The sequence below is a fragment of the Triticum aestivum genome, chromosome 1B (genome assembly GCF_018294505.1).
Source record: "Triticum aestivum cultivar Chinese Spring chromosome 1B, IWGSC CS RefSeq v2.1, whole genome shotgun sequence".
Taxonomy (NCBI): domain Eukaryota; kingdom Viridiplantae; phylum Streptophyta; class Magnoliopsida; order Poales; family Poaceae; genus Triticum; species Triticum aestivum.
The window spans coordinates 414,584,976-414,604,569 of NC_057795.1; the positions used below are offsets into that span (position 1 = coordinate 414,584,976).

General features: G+C 40.7%; 1 long non-coding RNA gene across 7 annotated transcripts; it reads left to right on the top strand.

Moving 5' to 3' along the window:
• The first annotated feature begins 226 nt into the window (after positions 1-226).
• LOC123128008 (uncharacterized) lies at positions 227-6,518 on the top strand. 7 transcript variants are annotated; one of them, XR_006462896.1, is made up of 10 exons: positions 227-718; positions 829-967; positions 1,245-1,405; positions 1,658-1,742; positions 1,826-2,012; positions 2,136-2,231; positions 2,316-2,450; positions 2,788-4,432; positions 4,955-5,113; positions 5,847-6,518. It is a non-coding gene; the product is annotated as an uncharacterized lncRNA (long non-coding RNA). The 7 variants fall into 7 exon arrangements; XR_006462888.1 differs by having other exon boundaries at positions 1,658-2,012; XR_006462889.1 differs by having other exon boundaries at positions 1,245-1,399; positions 1,658-2,012.
• The last annotated feature ends 13,076 nt before the right edge of the window (positions 6,519-19,594 follow it).

A 19,594-nucleotide genomic window follows, 5' to 3' on the forward strand; every position in this document is an offset into this window, starting at 1 on the left:
AAGCCTCCTCAGCGCTTTGGATTTTCGGCCGTCAGATCGGTTTCTTGATGCGATTCAGGCCGTCGGATCTCGGGCTCGGCTCACATGAAGCGTCGGATATTTACCAAATCGCTGTGAGCCGTTGGATAAAATTTCAATTGCAACAGAATGTAAATACCGTACCCCCACCAGGGCATTTCGGTCGTGGGGGTATAAAAGGGGCCCGCTCCTTTGACGGAGACCTAGCCGCCTCCTCCCTCGCTCGCTCCTGCAGCCGCCTCCCTCCCTCCCTCCCACACAGCTGCCTCCCTCACTCGCTCGCTCCTCATCCGGCGACGGCGGCGGCGGCTCCTGCGCCCGCGTTCTTCCTTCCCCAACACGCCACCGCGTGGCCCCGCACGCCTAGGCGGCTCCTTCCTCTCCTCCCCGCCCGCGTTGTTGCCCCCGCTCGTCCCCGCCCCCTCGCGCCCTCCCCTTCTCCCCGCCCTCTCGCTGCTCAGCAGGAGGAGCGCGGCTCACCGTCGTGGACTACGGCGCTCCTCCCGCCTCTCCCCATCGCGCCGCCCCCCGCCTCTCCATGGAGCCTGCTTCCTCACCCATATCCCCGGCGGCCAGATCCACGACGCCGTCCTCCTCCACGACCACGCAGCCGCAACGGTGGAGGAGGAGCCATGGATCCCGAACCCTAGCCCGTGGGCATCAGGCAGGAGGAGGCGACCACGCAGCCATGGATCTGTGGGTACGAATCCCTCCTCTTCTCCTATCTCGCTGTCTCTGTCTCTCTCTGACCCCTCCCCGTCTCTTCTCCCTCCCTCTCTGACCCATTCCCATCTCCATGACCATGACCAGGGCGAAGCCATGGAAGGGCCACCACCAACAGCACCTATGGTCATGGAGCGCCGTCGCCGCCTGGACCAAGCTCCCTGCTCCACTGACCAAGAACGCTCGATTCCGGCCGCCTGCAGCACATCAGGCCATCAGCTAACAGGTCCCTTATCTTGTTCCTCGATTAGTTTGTTGTTCTGACCGCCTGCAATACAAACCAAACTTAACTGATATGTGAGCCTGCAGTACAAACCAAACTGAACTTATCTTCTTTCTCTGAATATGTATGCCATGGTTTGACCTTTAGATATAGCAGTTCTGAAATTAGATATTGTTCTGAAAATCAGATATTGTTCTGAAAATCAGATATTGTTGAATTTAAGAGAAGCTACAGCAATCAATCGTAGCTAACTGGTTGTATGGATTCACATGGTTTCCAGAACTCTTTTCATAGCTTGCTGATCAATTGGTGGAGGACAATATGTGCACTACTTTTCTTGATCAAGTCACTTTTCTATCATGTTTGAGCTCACCAATGGTGATGTAGTCAACATATATCTCTTCTTCAGCTAACCTGTTCATGCCAAGGGCTTAAGTATGGGTGATCATTCTTTTCACTTTCTCTGAATCTCCTACCTTTTATGAACCAAAAGATCTTATAGGGAGCTGGTAAAAATAGAATATATTAAATTTGTTTTAGTACTTTTTTTAGTGCTGAAAATTTATGCCTTGATTTGCCATTGTATAGTGACTGTTCAGAAAATTTATGTCTTGATTTTCCATCGTATAGTGACGGTACATGATATGTTGTATTGTTCATTTACAAACTAATTACTATACTTTTCATTGGCAGCAACAAAAAGGAAAAGGATGGTGTGCAACAAAAGGAAAATGATGGTGTGCAACAAAAGAAAAAAAAAGATGACGTGGAGCCTCAAGTACAAGTGAAGAAGTTATATTTGTGGATATGTCAGAAAGGCATTAGGCTACTGCCTGTGACTGTTTTACCTTGATTTGCCAGGCATCCCAGGAGATGGGAGTTGCTTATTTTGCTCTGTGGTACATAGAGCATGCGTCCTCTCAGGGAAACCTATACCTAATGAAAATCTTAAATGAAAGCTAGCTGATGAATTCAGGAAGCAGCTATACAAATCCATCATTGTTTAGGCCGCTGATGAATCTGTCACTAGACGGGAAGAGACTTAATGGTTAGTTGATGAACATTGTTGTTGTTATGTTTGCTCTTCTGGTTTTAAAATGTAAATGTGGCGTCGATAATTATTATCGATACATTTTGAACTGTTGTGTTTCCTTGCATCCATGATTGACAGGTTTGTTGAAGGCGATTTCATACATACATTCCAGATTAGGCGACCACATGTGTGTGGTTGTGAGCCCGAACTGTTCATGGCTTCACATGTTCTCCAGTAAGTAATTGGACTTGTTATGCATTCTTCATGGATACAAGGGTGGCTGGCCAACAATAACTCTTTTAAGCTTATTACATGCAGTGTTCTCATTTGGGTTCAGTATCTACATATATGAACATAGTGACTATTATCCCAAGCGCGCGTAGGGAGCTCTTGCTTGCTACACCAGCGACAGGCGCATGAGCTTTCCGATCCACGGCAACACCAGTCAACAGGGTATGTTCTGAACCGTTAATCGATTCTCCTCTGCTTTTTTTGATCTGGTCAACTAGGGTTTGTGCATCTATGTGGTTTTTCTGTCCTTCGTGTTATTACAAAAATCTTTAGGATGCTCTCACTGGTAAGCATGGTTAGCTTCAGATACATGTTATAGAAAGTCCAAGCACCCTGATAGCTTCACCCTTTTATGCTATTTTGTTAAGTGGTGATGGTATATAACTGGAATTATCTGAACACAATGGTCCTCTGTCTGATATTTTCATACGTCAAATCATATAATCCGGTTTGATGGGGGTCGACTTTTTAAAATTCCTATTGTATATGATTCATGCAGGTACGACGAGGATTCATTGTAAGGAAAGTTAGTCTGGCCTCAGATTTTACATGGTCTGATGCTCAAACATCAATGGAATTGTTCAAGTCGTGCTCAGCGACGATCATTGCAGGCTCCATTTGTTATTAAAATCTGCTAATTGTTGTGTTCTCTTTACTTTGTATTTTATAAACTGCTACACATATCTGGCCTTTTGCTCAGTCAATTGTGAGTTAGGAAGTGCGGCTTGCCGCACCCGGCTGGAATCTTAATTGTATGAGGGTGAACAACAAATGACTGGATACATGGTTTATGCATATTTGTGTGAACTTTTAAACCAACAAACATGTTAATTATTTTCTTTACTTACTCTAGCAAACAGTAGTCTTGATTTATGTATTGGAATATTAGTTGTGTGCAATGTTCTTACTGTTACATGACAACTATTGCTTCTGAACCCCCTCCTTTTATTCGCTCTACTTTGTAATGTAATAGAGCTGCTATCGCATGTTGATACTTGACATTACTGCTATGCTTTAGGCATGTTTTTTTTATCAATTAGCTTCTGCTTTTTTGATAAACATGAATTTGTTCTCTTCCTTTTCTATCAAATTGGCACATATATGGTATTGTTTGTCAGTTCTTTTAAGCATAGTGGTACACAAGAGTTTTGATTTTTTTTGTTCTGCTTTGGATGAATTGTTGTTCTAGCGGCGGATGATTTTTTCCTTCTCTTCACAAATCAAGGATCGGCTTATTGTCCTGGTTATATGCACCGAGTGGAACAGAGCTTGCATCTGTTCTTTTTTATTGCTTTGAAATGTTTCCAAAAACATTATACCATGATTTGCTCTAATTCTATCAACTCAATGGTGGAAACCAAATATTTTTTTTAGATCCTGTCATGTCTTCCCGATCATTAGTTCATGTATGGTTTTAGATGTTCTGTGTGATTATTCCTTGTCGTATGAGTAGATGGTTGTGGATTCAATCTGTTTGGCCGTTGCTCTGTCAAGAAACATGTGGCCCGCGTATGCATATGATATTTTAGCGGCCCTTCTGTTTGCTGGTTATGATGTGTCATGATGGTGAAATAAATTGTGGATTTCGATTCAAGCCTTGAGTCATGAAAATCCAATAAGAGGTAGTCCGTGTATGATCATTAGGCTATGATTTTTTATGTTCCAATGTATGGTTCTTGGTATGGTTTTGGCATCTAAGGGGCTGTTTGGTTTGTGACTAACTTTGCCAAATGTTGCCACACCTAAAGCTAGGCAAGTTTGACTAACTTAGGTGAGTGTTTGGGTCAAGCCACACCTTCGGCAAGCCACACTTGGACCCCACATGGCATACACATACAAAATGTGGCAAGATTCCCTTAGGCTTGCCAACTTGTGGCTTTCATTTTGGTGAACTAACCTTAGGCAAGCTTGGCAAAAATATGTGGCAAAGTTTGGCAATGCTAGGCTTAGAACCAAACAGCCCCTAAGTTATTGTTGGTCATGTGTGGTGTTGTTGCTTATTTAGGTTTGTTCTTTTGAGATGCACAGGGGCGTTGTTAGGATTTGTCCGTGCTTTCTAGAACCGTTGCTGGGGAAAATTCTTGTCACTATTGTTTGGTGCCGTTGTTAAGGCTTGCTGCTTCTTTGGACTGCCTTTGTTGCAGGTGATTCTCTTCTACCATTCTCTGTTTTGTATGTTGGCATCCATGTAGTTTCGGAATGAATTGTTTGTTGGAGCAACTTGCCTTTTCTTTATCCACTGGTTTAAGTATAAAAGTTCAGGTTTAAGTTGTTTGTACCTGCTGGTAATCTGTTGCTTTGGTGACTCGGCTGTTCATGCCCATTATCTGTGACAACAATCATTATATACTACTATCAATGTATGTACATGCTTTGCAAGTGCTCCCTTTTTAGAACTACACCTCTATAGTCATTTTTTGCTTTAAGACAACGATCATTATCTGTTACTATAAATGTCACTCAGTTCTTACAAGTACATACTTTGCAAGTGCTACATTCTTGTCTTTCTGAAGAGTCAATGTATCCTGATTACCGGCAATATCGATTTATTTAATATATTTGAAAATCAATTAAGTTAGCATGTGTTGGTACAGACTACTCCCTCTAATGTTTTTTTAAAGGCTCCCTCTAATAGTTTGTCTGTGTATGTTTCTTTTCTCTGCCAGCCTTACTAAAATTGGAGATGTAATGTTTTGGCTACTAATTAGTAAGAATGGCAAGATAAGATTTAGCCTATGAATGCACGACCCATTTGCTGCTCCCTCCCCTATGGGCGATTCAACCTCATGCCCCGCCTCCGCTCAACCCAAGCCCCGTTCATCCAGGTTTGTTGATCCGTCTCCCTTCTCCTCATCTCTCTCTCTCTTCAGGATACTTTTACATGTATTGTATATTTTCTTAAGTCATATTACCCTGAACAGATCCTAGGATTTTCAAAGGCACATGTTTTTGGTTTGGGACATGAACATAGATGCCTCTAATTATAATTTCTGCAATATAAATACTCACCAGCATATGATGATGTGCATCTACTCTTTTCTAAGAATGAAATATGCGACTCTCCTTTGGATAAAGCAGCTGGTTTGTTCAAGAGTACCTGCCCTTCAGTTTTATGTCTGTCAAATGAACATCACATTCACCACTCCTGGAAAAAGAATGGTGTGAATTAATTTACACTTTGTCATATGCCTTAATGTGCTTTGCTTAACCGCACCATATAACTTCAGTCTCCCTCACTGCAACACTTCTCTGTTACATATACTAAGATGTATCTTCTGGAGTTTCTCAATCCAACCATTGAGCAAATGCCAATTAGACCCATGTGGATGTGTGCAAGATCATGTTCGTTTAATAGAAGGCAAATACAAAAGGGATATATGTGTCAATTTGTCAAGGCAGCTAGAAGGGATATATGGGTCTTCGTCTACAAGGAGACTCGGGGGCACCGGCTTTCACACTGTTCATGACCTTTCCTAATGTTAACTCATGTTTAGTCTGCTTCAATTGATAGGAACATTATATGACCAGTAATAACCAAGCGATGTTGTTTTTTAGCAGGCCGTACGGTGTTGTTTGATCGCTCAGCTAAAGGGTCTCCAACCAGGATGCATCAAGGCATATGCTAGCACCATGGGGAAACAAATCGTGAACATGCTTGGTGAACTCGCCACAAAGGAGGTCGCCCGGCTGTGGAGGTTTAAAGACTATGTTGATGCCATGATGGACAAGATGCAAGATCTGGAAGCCGTTTACACGATGCGGATGATAGGCCGCGCCAAGGAGGGAGAGACGGGGAAGTTGTTGGGAGGTGGCTCGCCAAATTCAAGTCTGTCACCGAAGACGGAGGACGTGCTGAACGACCTGGACGCTGCAGATCAACATGGACATGGACTTTTCACTTTCTAGAGTAACACACTGACATGGCATAGTAGTAGGCGACGGTTCTTTCATTATAACGGCTTATAATTATCATCAGACTCATACTATTATGCAAATGCTTCCTATGATTTCATTGGTTAAATTGTATAATTGTGACAGGTTCATATATCAATGTCAAGAAAGAGCTGAGCAACGGGACGACCTGACAAAGCTATCAAATATTAGGTTACATGGCAGCTACTTAGGCTCTTTATATTGCACAGGCCTTATGGATCCCTTTGTCTATAATTACTGAACTACCATATTTAATTTGTGATGACTCATCGTGTTGGTTTACTTTTGGAATCAAAATGTTATGTTGCTAAGCCTTCGGTGTAAATGATTGCACCACCTTTTGGTCCAGTCTGGATGGATGCCATGTGTTGGACACAATTATGTATCTATGAAGACATTCTTGGTTCCGTGACATGTCAACTTATTGAATTTGAAGCACGTCCTACTATGTTAGGTTGTATGTGACCGCACTCAGCAGGGGTGTGATGTTTATTACACAACCTTTTTCTTGTAGACGTTGTTGGGCCTGCAAGTACACAAGTTTGTAGGACAGTAGCAAATTTCCCTCAAGTGGATGACTTAAGGTTTATCAATTCGTAAGAGGCGTAGGATGAAGATGGTCTCTCTCAAACAACCCTGCAACCAAATAACAAAGAGTCTCTTGTGTCCCCAACACACCCAATATAATGGTAAATTGTATAGGTGCACTAGTTCGGCGAAGAGATGAAGATACAAGTGCAAAATAGATAGTATATATAGGTTTTGTAATATGAAATAATAAAAACAGCAAGGTAACAAGTGGTAAAAGTGAGCGTAAACGATATTGCAATGGTAGGAAACAAGGCCTAGGGTTCATACTTTCACTAGTGCAAGTTTTCTCAACAATAATAACATAGATAGATCATATAACAAGCCCTCAACATGCAACAAAAAGTCACTCCAAAGCCACTAATAGCGGAGAACAAACGTAGAGATTATGGTAGGGTACGAAACCACCTCAAAGCTATCCTTTTTGTTCTATCTATTCAAGAGTTCGTAGTAAAATAACATAAAACTATTCTTTCCGCTCAATCCATCATAGAGTTCATACTAGAATAACATCTTAAGACACAAATCAACCAAAACCCTAATGTCACCTAGATACTCCATTGTCACCTCAAGTATCCGTGGGCATGATTATATGATATGCGTCACACAATCTCAGATTTATCCAACCAACATAAAAGTACTTCAAAGAGTGCCCCAAAGCTACTACCGGAGAGTCAAGAACGTGTGCCAACCCCTATGCATAGGTTCATGGGTGGAACCCGCAAGTTGGTCACCAAAACATACATCAAGTGACGCATGATATCCCATTGTCACACAGATAATCACGGCAAGACATACATCAAGTGTTCTCATAAAGACTCAATCCAATAAGATAACTTCAAAAGGGAAACTCAATTCATCACAAGAGAGTAGAGGGGGAGAAACATCATAAGATCCAACTACAATAGCAAAGCTCGGGATACATCAAGATCGTGGCATAGAGGAACACGAGAGAGAACACCAGAGAGAGAGAGAGAGATCAAACACATAGCTACTGGTACATACCCTCAGCCCCGAGGGTGAACTACCCCCTCCTCATCATGGATAGCGCCGGGATGATGAAGATGGCCTCCGGTGATGGGACCCCCCTCCGGCAGGGTGCCGGAACAGGGTCCCGATTGGTTTTTGGTGGCTACAGAGGCTTGCGGTGGCAGAACTCCCGATCTAGGTTCTGTTCTGGAAGTTTTAGGGTACGTGAATATATATGGGTGCAGGGGGTACGTCGGTGGAGCTACGGGGGCCCCACGAGGCAAGGGGGCGCGCCCAGGGGGGTAGGGCGCGCCCCCCACCCTCGTGAGAACCTCCCATATCTCCTGACGTGCACTCCAAGTCCATCGGGTGGCTTTCCTTCCAAAAATAACTTCTCCAGTTGATTTCGTTTCGTTTTGACTCCGTCTGATATTCCTTTTCCTCGAAACACCGAAATAGGCATAAAACAATAAATCTGGGCTGGGCCTCCAGTTAATAGGTTAGTCCCAAAAATAATATAAAAGTGGAAATAAAGCCCATAATCATTCAAAACACATAGTAATATAGCATGAATGCTTCATAAATTATAGATACGTTGGAGACGTATCAACATCCCCAAGCTTAATTCCTACTCGTCCTCGAGTAGGTAAATGATAAAAAAAAGAATTTATGAAGTGTGAATGCTAGAGGTGCACAAGTTTGATCAATGATAATTTCAATCACCTTTTCTAGCATCATATATGTCATAACAGTAGTTCATCTCATAAAACTTTTCACGAACTAGTAACAAGCAATTCACATGTTAAAGCATAGACCATAAACTTTCTTGAAAACTAGCAAACTTCATTCTTAGTCATCAAAACAATTGCAATTCATCTTATTTTCAGGAATAGCAAACTCCACATACTCAACTATCATATAGTCTTCTACAATTGCTAACACTCACGCAATACTTGTGGTTATGAAGTTTTAATCAGACACAGAGAAAGATTGGGGCTTATAATGTTGCCTCCAAACGTATTCACCTTTGGGTGATGTCAACAATAATAGTTCATGCTAACGTACATCCAATTGGATATATATATATCAGGATCACCCCACCACGAAGTGCTTGCCAAAGGATAAAATGAAAAAGGGAAAGGTGAAGATCACCTTGACTCTTGCATAAAGTAAAAGATAGGCCCTTCGCAGAGGGAAGCAGGGATTTGCAGAGGTGCCAAAGCTCAATTTTGAAATAGAGATAAATAATTTTGAGAGGTATGATCTCATTGAGTCATTGTCAACATAACAACCAAGAGTTCCCAATATCTTCCATACTACATACATTATAGGCGGTTCCCAAACAGAATGGTAAAAGTTTATACTCCCCCAACCACCAACAAGCATCAATCCATGGCTTGCTCGAAACAACGAGTGCCTCCAACTAACAACAATCCTGGGGGAGTTTTGTTTAATTATTTTGATTTGATTTTGATCTTTTTGATCATGGGACTGGGCATCCCAGTTACCGCCACTTTCTCGTGAATGAGGAGCGGAGTCCACTCCTCTTGAGAATAACCCACCTAGCATGGAAGACACTGACAGCCCCTAGTTGCTACATGAGCAATTCAGGCATACAAAACAGATTATAATTTGAAGGTTTAGAGTTTGACACATGCAAATTTACTTGGAACGGCAGGTAAATACCGCATATAGGTAGGTATGGTGGACACTCATGGCAAAAACTGGGTTTAAGGATATTGGATGCACAAGCAGTATTCCCGCTTAGTACAGATATTTAGGCTAGCAAGGGGAGAAAGGCAAGCTCAACATGTTTGAATGATCCATGACAATATACTTTAACTGAGATGCGAGAAAACATAACCCATTGCGTTGTCTTCCTTGTCAAACATCAACTCTTTAGCATGTCATACTTAATGAGTGCTCACAATTATAAAAGATGTCTATGATAATATATTTATATGTGAAATCTCTCTTTCTTCAATATTCTTTCATGAATTGTTCAAATGACTAATACAATGCTTGCTAACCGTCAATAAATTTACAACCTCTACTTCTTAGATGTGAAGTCATTACTCCCCATGGGATAAGCAAATGAAACATATATAAATTCAGATTTATGACATTCAACTCATTCAACCATTTACTCATAGGATATAAGTGAAGCACACGAGTAAACGACAAACTACTCAAAAAGATAGAAGTGAAGATCAATGAGTAGCTAAATAATTATGCAACTATGTAAGGAATCTCTCTCATAAAAGAATTTCAGATCTTGGTATTGTATTCAAGCAACAAGAAAATCAAAATAAAATGACACTGCAAGGATAGCACAACTCATGTGAAGAAGCAAAAACTTAGGCTCAACCGATACTAACCGATGATTGTTGAAGAAGAAAGGTGGGATGCCTACCGGGGCATCCCCAAGCTTAGATGCTTGAGACTTCTTGAAATATTATCTTGGGGTGCCTTGGGTATCCCCAAGCTTGAACTTTTGTGCCTCCTTAATTCCTTTCATGTCACGGTTTCTCTTTTTATCAAAAGCTTCATTCACAACAAACTCAACAAGAACTCGTGAGATAGGTTAGTATAAACCAATGCAAACCTTATCATCTTCTACTGTAACAAATCACTAACATTATTATTCAACATTGAATACTAAATGTCTCTGCATATTTAATACTCCTATCCTCAAATAGAATCATTAAACAAGCAAACATATGCAAACAACGCAAACATAACAGCAATCTGCCAAAACAGTACAGTCTGTAAAGAATGCAAGAGTATCAATACTTCCCTGATCCAAAAAATTATGAACTAAAATTCCCACTGTAATAAATTTATCTGAGCTTAATATTCAAAAAGATTCAACGTTAGACCATGCTCTGACTTTTCTAGGGAATTTTTGCAACAGAGGTAAACTTTTTGTTTTCAAACAGCAACATGCATACTAGCAAAATAAGCATGGCAAAGGCTATCCTTGACTTTTTTTATTGAAACTAAAGATGCAAAACATTATTCTAACTAACAACAAGCAAAAACTAATAAAAGAAAATGACGCTCCAAGCAAAACACATATCATGTGGCGAATAAAAATATAGCTCCAAGTAAAGTTACCGATGAACGAAGACGAAAGAGGGGATGCCTTCCGGGGCATCCCCAAGCTTAGTTGCTTGGTTGTCCTTGAACGTTACCTTGGGGTGACTTGGGCATCCCCAAGCTTAGGCTCTTCCCACTTCTTATTCTATAGTCCATCGAATCTTTACCCAAAACTTGAAAACTTCAACCACACAAAACTCAAAACAAAACTCGTAAGCTCCGTTAGTATAAGAAAATAAAACCACCACTTAGGTACTGTAATGAACTCATTATAAATTCATATTGGTGTAATATCTATTGTATTCTAACTTCTCTATGGTTCATACCACTTAATACTAGCCATAGATTCATCAAAATAAGCAAACAACACATAGAAAACAGAATCTGTCAAAAACAGAACAGTTTGTAGTAATATGTATCAAACGTATACTTCTGGAACCCCAAAAATTATGAAATACATTTCTGGACCTGAGAAATTTGTCTATTAATCATCTGCAAAAAGAATCAACCTAAAATCACTCTCCAGTTAAAAATGGAAGCTATTCTCGTGAGCGCTAAAGTTTCTGTTTTTCACAGCAAGATCATATAAACTTCACCCAAGTCTTCCCAAAGGTTCTACTTGGCACTTTATTGAAACAAAAGCTATAACACATGATTAATACGGTAGCATAATCATGTGGACACACAAAAACAGTAAGGATAAATATTGAGTTGTCTCCCAACAAGCGCTTTTCTTTAATGCCTTTCTAGCTAGGCATGATGATGGCAATGATGCTCACATAAAAGATAAGAATTGAAACATAAAGAGAGCATCATGAAGCATATGACTAGCACATTTAAGCCTAACCCACTTCCTATGCATAGGGATTTTGTGAGCAAACAACTTATGGGAACAATAATCAACTAGCATAGGAAGGTAACACAAGCATAACTTCAAAATTTTAAGCACATAGAGAGGAAACTTGACATTAATGCAATTCCTACAAGCATATGTTCCTCTCTCATAATAATTTTCAGTAGCATCATGAATGAATTCAACAATATAACCAGCACCTAAAGCAATCTTTTCCTGATCTACAAGCATAGAAAATTTACTACTCTTAATATAAGCAAAATTCTTCTCGTTCAGAATAGTGGGAGTATCATGAGAGACTTGAACACTAAAAATTATTTTCACATTAAAGAGTAATGTTCAGAAAAAGGGTAATCATAATCATGACAAGATTTGTAAATATAATCCTCACTACTTTTTATAGCATAAGTTTCATCACAATAATCATCATAAGTAGCAACTTCGTTCTCATCATAATCGATTGAAACCTCTCCCAAGATAGTGGAATCACTAAATAAAGTTGACACTCTTCCAAATTCACTTTCATATTCATCACAATAAGATTCAACATCCTCCAAAATAGTGGGATCACTACTTCCTAAAGTTGACACTCTTCCAAACTCACTTTCATTAATATAATCATCATAAAGAGGCATGCTATCATCATAAGAACTTTGCATATCAAAACTTGGGATGCTAAAAATATTAACTTCATTAAACGTAGCATCCCCAAGCTTGGGACAAACATTAATTCCATAAAATATATTCTCAAATATTCCATCCTCATCAAACATAGCTTCCCCAAGTTTGAGCCCTTTCATATCATAAGCATAATCACTCTCATCATTAAAAATATGAATAGCACCAATAGTATAGCAATTATCATCATCACAAGTAGTAGTAGGAGCAACATCATTTGGGAGGGATACCTTTTTACCTTTGTTTCTCCTTCTTTTCTTTTTCTTCTTCACATTATGTGTAGGTTCAACCTTCCTCTTTGAGCTCCTTATTGATGAGATTGGCTGAATAGAAAGCTCCTCCTCGTTACCTGATTCATCATAAGAAATAATAGGAGGAGATTGGGAAGCCTCTTCCCTTTCATTAGTATTCTCATAATCTTCCATTTTCTTTCTTTTCTTTAGTAAGTGGCAACATAAGGATTTCCAATGCAATTCTCCGCACAATACATATAAATTTTCTCTAGATCAAAATCAAGAATTTTATCAAGACTAAATTTTGGAATACCCTCAGTTATACGTTTCATTTCTTCATAACCCAAAAGAAGGCTAAGCTCTTTATGATGCTCAAGGGTAATCAAATTATCATAATATTTGGACACGACTTGATCATAAAACAAATAGCATTGGAGCTTCAAATGACCATGTTCATTGCAAAGTTCACAAGGAGCGCGAAAAATATTAAATCTTTTAGCACATTCATCTAGCTCTTCTTGCAACAATTTGGTTTCTAAGTACTTATGCCTCTTGCAATATCTATCTTCCCTATTTGGTGTGTACTTACAAACCCAATGCACTCCACAAAAATTGACATGTTTATAGGAGACATTTTCATCATAACTAGTGCGATCATCATTAGCATCATGGATATTCAAAGAATTCGTACTAACAACATTGCAATCATGCTCATCATTCAAATATTTAGTGCCAAACAATTTAGAGATTTCTTCTTCTAGCACTTGAGCACAATTATCCTTTCCATCATACTCACGAAAGATATTAAAAAGGTGAAGAGTTTGAGACAAACTTAACTTCATTTTTTGGTAGTTTTTCTTTATAAACTAAACTAGTGCTAAAACAAGAAACAAAAAGATTCGATTGCAAGATCTAAAGATATACCTTCAAGCACTCACCTCGCCAGAAAAGAGCTTAGTGACTGAGTGTGAGTACCCTTTACCTAGCCTCCCCGGCAATGGCGCCAGAAAAGAGCTTGATGTCTACTACACAACCTTCTTCTTGTAGACGTTGTTGGGCTTGCAAGTGCACAGGTTTGCAGGACAGTAGCAAATTTCCCTCAAGTGGATGACCTAAGGTTTATCAATCCGTAGGAGGCGTAGGATGAAGATGGTCTCTCTCAAACAACCCTGCAACCAAATAACAAAGAGTCTCTTGTGTCCCCAACACACCCAATACAATGGTAAATTGTATAGGTGCACTAGTTCGGCGAAGAGATGAAGATACAAGTGCAAAATAGATAGTAGATATAGGTTTTTGTAATCTGAAATAATAAAAACAGCAAGGTAACAAGTGGTAAAAGTGAGCGTAAACGGTATTGCAATGGTAGGAAACAAGGCCTAGGGTTCATACTTTCACTAGTGCAAGTTCTCTCAACAATAATAACATAGATAGATCATATAACAAGCCCTCAACATGCAATAAAAAGTCACTCCAAAGCCACTAATAGCGGAGAACAAACGTAGAGATTATGGTAGGGTACGAAACCACCTCAAAGCTATCCTTTCTGTTCTATCTATTCAAGAGTTCGTAGTAAAATAACATAAAGCTATTCTTTTCGCTCAATCCATCATAGAGTTCATACTAGAATAACACCTTAAAACACAAATCAACCAAAGCCCTAATGTCACCTAGATACTCCATTGTCACCTCAAGTATCCGTGGGCATGATTATACGATATGCGTCACACAATCTCAGATTCATCCAACCAACATAAAAGTACTTCAAAGAGTGCCCCAAAGCTACTACCGGAGAGTCAAGAACGTGTGCCAACCCCTATGCATAGGTTCATGGGTGGAACCCGCAAGTTGGTCACCAAAACATACATCAAGTGACGCATGATATTCCATTGTCACACAGATAATCACGGCAAGACATACATCAAGTGTTCTCATAAAGACTCAATCCAATAAGATAACTTCAAAAGGGAAACTCAATTCATCACAAGAGAGTAGAGGGGGAGAAACATCATAAGATCCAACTACAATAGCAAAGCCCGGGATACATCAAGATCGTGCCATAGAGGAACACGAGAGAGAACACGAGAGAGAACACGAGAGAGAGAGATCAAACACATAGCTACTGGTACATACCCTCAGCCCCGAGGGTGAACTACCCCCTCCTCGTCATGGATAGCGCCGGGATGATGAAGATGGCCTCCGGTGATGGGATCCCCCTCCGGCAGGGTGCCGGAACAGGGTACCGATTGGTTTTTGGTGGCTACAGAGGCTTGCGGCGGCGGAACTCCCGATCTAGGTTCTGTTCTGAAAGTTTTAGGGTACGTGAGTATATATGGGTGCAGGGGGTACGTCGGTGGAGCTACGGGGGCCCCACGAGGCAGGGGGCGCGCCCAGGGGGTAGGGCGCGCCCCCCACCCTTGTGAGCACCTCCCGTATCTCCCGACGTGCACTCCAAGTCCATCGGGTGGCTTTCCTTCCAAAAATAACTTCTCCAGTTGATTTCGTTCCGTTTTGACTCCGTCTGATATTCCTTTTCCTCGAAACACTGAAATAGGCATAAAACAACAAATCTGGGTTGGGCCTCCGGTTAATAGGTTAGTCCCAAAAATAATATAAAAGTGGAAAATAAAGCCCATAATCATTCAAAACACATAGTTAATATAGCATGAATGATTCATAAATTATAGATACGTTGGAGACGTATCAGGGTGCGGGGGTGCGGCAAGCCGCACTTTCCATCTAGTTCTTTAGGGATGCTAATGATTCCAATGATGTTATCGGGGGGCTAATACGATGGGCCTTCTTGGTGTGTGTGAGAACTTACATCAGGGTTTGCAAGACAAGCAGAAGTGGAAAAAATGTCAAAGTTATGGTGATGTAGTCAAAACTCAGCCAGACCAAACATTTGTCATGTGTCTTCGTGAAACAACAGCATAATATGAATGCCTATTTGCACATGTTTGTCTTGTTCAGTGACTATGAAGAACTACTTCATCACTTCATAGCGTTGATTTAGAAGAATTTTCATGACATTTTTTTGAAACGGAGGCAATAGATTTTCCTTATATATTATTGACCGACCTACAGGGAGCCAGCCCCCGTATCGCCCCCGGGAGGGGTGACTTGGGTGGAACCCTAGCGCAGCTGCCACCCCTTCCCTTCGATCATGCTCCCCTCCGCCACTACGAAGGACGCCTTCGGTCAACGGCCGCTCATCCTCCTTGCGCGACTGATGGCGGCGGGGCGGGAACTCCGGCCGGAGCTTCACGGCGGCCCTGGACGGCATGGTTCGTCCAACGGAGATGGGGTACCGGGGCGGCGGCCCCGGATTTCTTGGGCGACCACGACTGTCGCCGTGGCCGTGAGGGCGGAACGTGCAACTGGTTTGGAGTGCTCGGTGCGGCTCAATTGGATATGTTAGTCCACCAATCTCTGACAGAATCCTCGATGTGCCAATCCGAAGTTTCGAAGTCAATCAAGTGCAACCAATCATTAACCATGTTTCAAAGGCGCAAGGAGAGGACACATATCACAATTAGGCTATCCACGTTTGGCCAATGATGGTCCATGATGAAGGTAGCGAAGGAGAAATGGTACGGTGCACATGATGGCCAAAAAGAAAGGAGGAAAATAATATTCACGCTTATACTATGTAGTAAAAAAAACTGAACATATGTTGCGCTCTATCCATTTGAAAAATAAAATAAGTGACCCGCACATACTTTGCTTGTTATTTGGTGGCAATGCACGGGTATTTAGCTAGTATGCATCAAAGGAGGAAACACGACATAGAAAAAGATCATATAGTACAAGGTGACCCCTTAGATATGTCACTTAGGAGTCATTTCCTTCTAAATATGTTAGTATTATATTCCGAGTCGAACCGCCGGCGTTTTGGCTCCCAGGAGCAAATGCTCCCAGATGAACAACAATTCAGAAAAAGTAGTAAAATGCTTTTAAAAGGTTCTGAAACGGAGCTATAGTACAAAAGGTAGTATTATATTCCGAGTGGATGTCCGTGTTTGTGTCGCAATCATGTTTGACAATAATGCAAAATGGAGGTGTAGTGTTTCGTCGGTGAAAAAAACAAACTTGAAGTGACATTTTGGGGTAACATTTGTGTTTCAGTTTGTTTATTTAACATGCCAATATGTTTTAACCTTTTTGCTTAAAACTTTGCATGTAGCATTTGGATGTGATTATGAATACATAAAAAATTTGTTGGGACCTTTTAGACATTTCAAAAACCATTTTTGTGCACAGGAGCACGTGCTACCGGGAGCCAATTTGGATTTCCGAACCGTTAAATTTGGTTGTTGCCTTAATAGTTTTTTTTGTTATAAAAGTTCAGTTTAGTCCTTATCCATGTATGGGGTTGTCTATATTACTGCAAGGGGTACTGCACATGTACGTTTTTTTTTAGGAAATGCCATCCTAGCTAGTTTTACTATAAAATAAATAGAAATTACACCGTCCACAAGTTTTTTTTTTTGAACTTCACCGTCCACAAGTTTGGTAACGAGGCAGCCTCCTATGTACGATTAGTTTATCTCACAAAAATGTGAGATTTATTTGTTTTTGAAATATGCAAATATACAGAAAACATCCGAGTCAAGGGCGGTCAGATCGTGTGCATTATCAGTGATTTTTCATTTTCTTCATCATGAAAATTTAAGCGACGGAGGGTTGTTCACCACATCGCCAAGGTTGCTAGGAAGAACAAGGGAGGAGAACTGCTGATCAAGAGTCGACGTGAAAGATCAGGCCGCCTACACACATAAATTAGGGTCTAGCTGTTTGTGCTTCAGCAAACTGGGAACAAAATTTTTTTCAACGGAAAAAGTAGTGCAAACAGATAAGCACACACGCATCTGACATCAGTTGATTCTGCCCAGTTATTCTTCAGAGTATGGCGATAGAAATACAGACGTACTACATGAGAGACATTACAAGAAAATGTTCAGGTTCATGGGAGGGTGAATTTAGGCGGAGGGCAGCCCAGCCTGCAGTCCACATCAGTTGCATAGCACACTCCCTTATTGTTGCCATACAAGCAGCAGTAACACAAGTCGCATGGCCGCATCAACTGCCTCTCGCATGAGAATATGTCCGGGCCATGCCCTTGACCTGCAAAACGTTTCCAAGATTAAGTACCTTAGCATATGCCGATGTAGATGATGTATCTAGCGACAAGCTTAGCGGGTTAGTCTACAACCAAATCGACCATGATGATGATTCATCAGAGAGGAAATGCGCAGCGCCCCTGAAAAACTACACTGCGCGGCGCATATTTTCGATTCGAGAAGTGGCAACTTACTCTGAGCGCGAGACGCGAAGCATCCGAGAAGAACCAGGAAAAGCGCCAGGAACTGGAAGGCCTGCTTCATGTAGTAGTTCGCCATTCGTGCGCGCGCAGGTGGTTCAAGATCGTCAGATAAGATGAGAGTGCGTACTACTCAGAGGATGATTTGGGCTACGGTTGATGTCGATGCGTATATATAGGCACACATGCGTTATGTTCGTTACTCCCAGGCCAGTCTTATCTGATTCACCGGGGCCGGTTTTCCTCCCAAAAAATATTTTCCTATTAATTTGATATAATGTGATGCCTCACAATGAGTAATAAATAAATTTATTACCTTCCAAAAAATGTCTTCCTGCAGTATTTGGTAGATTGTGTGCGGTGCTGGGACATGGAGTATGTGAGCTCGAGCTCACATACACACTTTGCTATAGTAAAATCAAAAAAATATTTAAAAGTTCAAAAAAATCTGAATCTTTTTGGCAACAAACATTGATGTATGTTACACACGTGTGCCAATTTTCGTGATGAAATGACATTTGTGAAGGCTTCGGCGAAAAAGACAAAATTATGCTAGAAAAAAAACTGTTTTTGAAAGCATTTTCGAGCATTGATTTTGTTTTTTTTCGCCGAGACCTGCATGAATGTCATTTTGTCATAAAATTTTACACGCATGCGAGAAAACATCAATGTTTGTTATCACAAAAAATCAGTTTTTTTTTGAACTTTTTAATATATATTTTTGATTTTACTGTAGCAAAGGGTGCATGTGAGCTCAAGTTCACAAGAGCACTTTCGTACGAGACTGCAAAACCTCTCTATACGGGGTAAACTTTACTCAGGTTTGATATGTGTAACACTTCGGATCATGATTGATAAACTCTGATACACAGATCTATTACAGGATGAGAGATTGGGATCGGGAGAACAAGAAAATATGGGGGAAGACACGAAAAGAGAACTCTTTCCGTTGCCTCACCTCCTCCTCCGGATCCCCCCCCCCCCCCCCCCCCCACACACACACCTTCTCCTGTGTTTTCTGTTGATCAAAATTATTCTACCATAAATAAAGTAACTTGAAATAATCAACCCAAATGATAAGTGCCACATGTGTGGCACGAAATAACACCTCCCTAACTTTTTTACAAGTAAATTGACATCCGAAAAAAAGAAATCCCCCAAAAAACCGAAACTTATCATCTAAATGGAAAGTTGCCATGCTTCATAACTAAAGTTGCCGAGATAACTAAAGTTGCCATCCTCGGGTAACTAAAATTGTCATCAAAAAACGTCAGGGTGGAATTGCTTCGTGCCACACGTGTGACACTTATCAGGGTTTAAAAATTTACCAAAATCACATCCCGCATTAACTAAATAAAATCAAATCAAATTTTCCGAAAATCACAAAAAATCAAAAATTTATTTCCTTCTCTTGCAATTATCCAAATCAAATCAAATCTTACCAAAACCTCAACTAAATCAAAACTTTCCTTGCATATTTTTACCCATACTTAAATCAAATTAAATCTTACCAAAACCAAGAATATGCTGGGTGTAAGAAATGTCAGATATAATTAGCTTTGAACCACTATAATATGTATGCAGCCGTTGTAACACATGGGCAATTATCTAGTCGAGTTTAAGGTTATAG